The sequence below is a fragment of the Orycteropus afer genome, unplaced genomic scaffold (assembly GCF_000298275.1).
Source record: "Orycteropus afer afer isolate SDZICR_OR568_19922 unplaced genomic scaffold, OryAfe1.0 scaffold00128, whole genome shotgun sequence".
NCBI classification, from domain to species: domain Eukaryota; kingdom Metazoa; phylum Chordata; class Mammalia; order Tubulidentata; family Orycteropodidae; genus Orycteropus; species Orycteropus afer.
The window spans coordinates 2,973,378-2,977,748 of record NW_006921715.1 but is presented as its reverse complement, the minus strand read 5'-3'; positions in this window follow the sequence as shown (position 1 = coordinate 2,977,748).

Sequence of the window (4,371 nt, the reverse complement as noted above, 5' to 3'; positions counted from 1 at the left end):
TTATCCCATCTTCTTTCCATGGAGTGGCTGGTGGGTTTGAACCACCAACCTTCTGTTCATCAGGCAAATGCCTTAGGCAATGTGTTACCAGAGCTCCCTAGTCCACCCAGAGAGGCCTGGCGAAAATGGCAGAGTGACCTACTTCCCAAAGCTCTGCCGCTGCAAACCCTGTGGAACAGTTCTGCTCTGGCATGTGTGGGTCTCCAGCCACGATGGATTCCTCGGAAGACGTCTTCTCGTTCTTCACTCTCAAACGCTGGTGCACCCTTTATGTGTCTTAGCTCTGAACATCAAAACATGTCTCTAGGACAAAGGACAGTCTTGTCTGCTGTGAAGACTCTTCTGGAAGCAGGAAATAGCTCACACCCAGTAGGTCGATAGGGAAGGCTTTTAGCATATGGCACGCTGGTTGGGTTCATAGAGACCTTTTTCCTGTATGTTGGATTCCACCACCAACTAACAGCAGCTGAACCTGCAGCTCACCGGGCCAGAGACCACAGGCAGCTGGAGGAAGCAGGTCTGCATGCCTGCTGACCACCCCTACCCTGATCTTTCTCTTGGCTCCGTGTAGCCCCTGCTCTTTCCCAGAAGTAATTCTTTTGTGATTCTCCTTTACAATAAAGGGACTTTCTCCTTTATTGTAGCAGGTTTTCTTTTCTTTCTTAAACTTACAGTTTTTGTCACTTTTTTTTTTCTTTAACACGTCTTTCAACTAGGAGCTCTGGTGGTCACTCCTCAGAAGGAAGGTTGGGCAATCTACTTCCATAGAGATACTGCTTCAGAAACCCAAGGAGAGGTCACTATGAGTCAAATCCGACTGGACAGCAGTGGGTGAGATCTTTCAACTGTACTAGTGTTTTTATCCATAGGTTTAGGGGTCTGGTTGCAAAGTTCCATATCTTTTCAGTTGTTAACATTATTTCTGTCCCCAAACCCAAACCTACTCCTATTGAGTCGATTCTGGCTCACAGCACCCCTAGAGTACAGAGTAGAACTACCCCCAAGTATTGCCAAGACTGTCATCTTTAAGGGAACTGACTGCACATCTTTCTCCAGCGAAATGGCTAGTGAGTTATAACTGCTAACCTTTGGGTTAGCAACTGAACACTTAAGCACTGCACCACCAAGGCTCCTCATTGCTGCCGTCTGTCAGTTTGCAATACTGTGGGGCGTGCACGTTACTGTGACTGGGAGCTATGCCACTGGGGTTTCAAATACTAGCAGGGTCACCTAAGGTGGATGGGTTTCAGTGGAGCTTCCAGACTAAGACAGACTAGGGGGAAGGCCTGATGAGCACCTTTCAAACCTCAGCCAGTGTAAACCCTGTGGGTCACGACACAAGGTTGCTCACTGTAGGCTGGTAGATGAGCCTCCTGGTTGGAAGGCAACAACATACACAAGGGTCACCACAGTGGACTCGAGTAGACCCCTGACCGTGAAGATGGTGCCGGGCCAGGAACATTTCATTCTGTTGTTCAGAAGGTCACCATGTGCTAGAGCCATCTCAATGGCAACGAAAAACAACACCAACAACAATAAACTGAGAAAACTTGCAAAGATCTGGAAGTTAGTAGGGAGCAGCAGCCCCTTTTGTCTAGTCCTAACTGACCTTCCAAGGAGCTCTGGTGGTACAGTGCCTAAGGCATTTGACTGCTAATCAGAAGGTTGGTGGTTCAAACCCACCAGCTACTCCTTGGAAGGAAGACTGGGCAATCTCCTTCCGTAGAGATCTACCTCCTGAGATACCCAGTCGGGTCGCTGTGAGTTGGAATGGACTCAATTGCAGTGAGTTTGATTTGGTCTTTTTCAGCCAACCTTCCGTGTCTGTCTTATCCTCACCTCCAAGCACCTTCTGTCCAAGACAGACTGAGCTCTGGCACCTCCTGATTCTCTCTATGTGTTCCCTCCCTCTTGTTGTATCTTTCCCCAAGTGGTGTTTCCTCCTGAAATCGTCTCCTGTTTGCTTGTTTTGGTCCAGATTGTAGTAATTCTTCCAGCTGAACAGCTTCTTCTCTGTCGTGTGCCCCGACCCAACTCTACAGAGGCCCCTCCTATGCCACCCAGTTTCTTGCTGCCTTTTATAAAATTGTTGGTGTGAATCCTGTTGACTTTACTGACTGTGCAGTTTGAGGCCAGACACATAAGACTTAGTTCATCTCTTTCTCTCTGAACAGAGTCTGGCATAAACCTGCCTCAAACATACCCATTCAGTGGTTGATACATCTACTGCTATTTCCACACCTCTCTCTAGTTATAGTTACATGAAGTCTATGTATGTATATGTGTATGTACACATACACACATATAAATTGATGATGATGCCACTTAAGGAGAAAGGGGTCCAATGGAGAGGTACAGTATATAGCCCTTTGTAACCCAGTCTTCCTTAAATATGGATCCACCACTAAGTGGCTGAGATACCTTGTGAAAGTCAGTTAATTCCTTCAGGCTTGTTTTCTCATGTTCAGAGTGGATTGATGTGGGGGTGGTGATCCATGAGATAATGTATGTAGTACATGTTGCATTGTGGCCAAGACCTGTGATAAGAGCTTTCTGATTGTTAGATGTCATAATTGTTAATATTATTACTGTTACTACTGAATAACTCTGATATCTTTACAGAAACCCTGTGAACAAATGATGTTAACAGCATGGTGGCCTTAACCTCCATAGCTTTGAGCTCATCCGTATGAACAGGAGTGCATGTAGATGCACTCATGAAAGTATGCTCACACCAACGCCTGCATCAAAGACTCCTGGACTAGGGTTGGGAGCAAGGATCTCACCTTACCTCTAGTAGGTATGACAACTAACTGGTTGTCTGTAGCATTCAGAAGTCTCAGTTCCCTTGTTGCAGTAACCAGATTAGTGATAGGAACCCTGAGTTTCTCATAGATAGTAGTCATGACCCAAATGTATATATAATTTATAAATATTTATAATTATAGTGACCAGTATTTACTAAAGAAGCCCTGGTGGCACGAGAATTAAGCACTCAGCTGTTAACTGAAACATTGGAAGTTCTAACCCACCCAGCAGCTCCACTGGAAAAGACCTGGTGATCTGCTCCCCTAAAGATGACAGTGTAGGAAACCCTATGGGGCAGTTCTGTTCTGTCACATGGGGTCACTTTCAGTAGAAAAATCAACCCAACAGCACCTAACAACAACAAGAACAGTATTTCCTAAGTCCTTGCTCTATACTAGATTTTGTTCTAAGAGCTTAACTCTCACAAGAATCCTTGACATAGGATTGATTAGTTTCCTTTTTTTACCAATGAGCATAGTGATCTGATGACGTGATACTACCAGGGCTGCCTTGTAATGTGTGAAATGCTATATAAATAAATTAATTAATAAAATAAAATAATGATAAGTAGTTTTCAGTACCTGTAATTTGAATGGAAGGAGGCCAGTTGCACAGTGATTAAAGCACTTGGTTGCTAACTGAAAACTCAGAGGTTCAAACTCACTGGTGGTTTCATGGGAGAAAGATTTGGCAGTCTATTTCCATAAAGATACATAGTCTTGGAAACTCTATGGGGCAGTTCTACTTTTTCATATAGAGTCACTAACTACTACTACTGTTTATTGTCCAAGGGAGTTGTAGGGATGGGGAATTATAGGGGAGGCCTATGTGGTCCTAAATGACCTAAATGTTTCAGCATCTCAGCTGTTTTAAAGTCAAAGAAATCACGTTGAAAATTAAAGTATGCTGGGCCTTGGGCATTTTTCAGTTATCTGTTACTTTGCAACAAACCATATCAAGAGCTTAGAGGATTAATGATGTGTTATGTGTCCAGATTCTGTAGATTAGTGGGGGTCAGCTGGACAATTCCTCTGCTCTGTGTGCTGTTGGTGGAGGGCCTTGGGTTTCTTCCATGTGGCCTCTCTCCCCCACATAATCTTGCATCACTCAGGAATCTGAATTGATGGTCTTTATAAGGTAGCTGGGTTTCATGAGTGTGAAAGTGGAAGTTGCCAGCCCCCTACATTCTAGGCCTAGATTTGGCACACTATCATTTCTGCTATATGCTCCTGGTCACTGCAAGTGATACTTCCAACTCAGATTCAGGGGAGGGGGACTAGACCCCACCTCCTAGTGGGAGGAGCAGCATAGGCTTTGAGGAATTGGAAGGGCTGTTTAAGAGTGCCTCAGTATATATGCACACAACAAATGTTTCAGTGTGATGTCTTGGGATTTAAACACTTGAACATGGAAAGATTGTCAGTCATCTTTGCAGATTCTCTACCATAGGGGACTGCCACTGGGTTGGCTTCTTATGGGCTACACAGAAAATATGTTTTCATGGTTTAAAGGTACCAAAGAATGTTTCCAAGATCAAAGTGCCCCAGATTTTGTGTTGGCCTA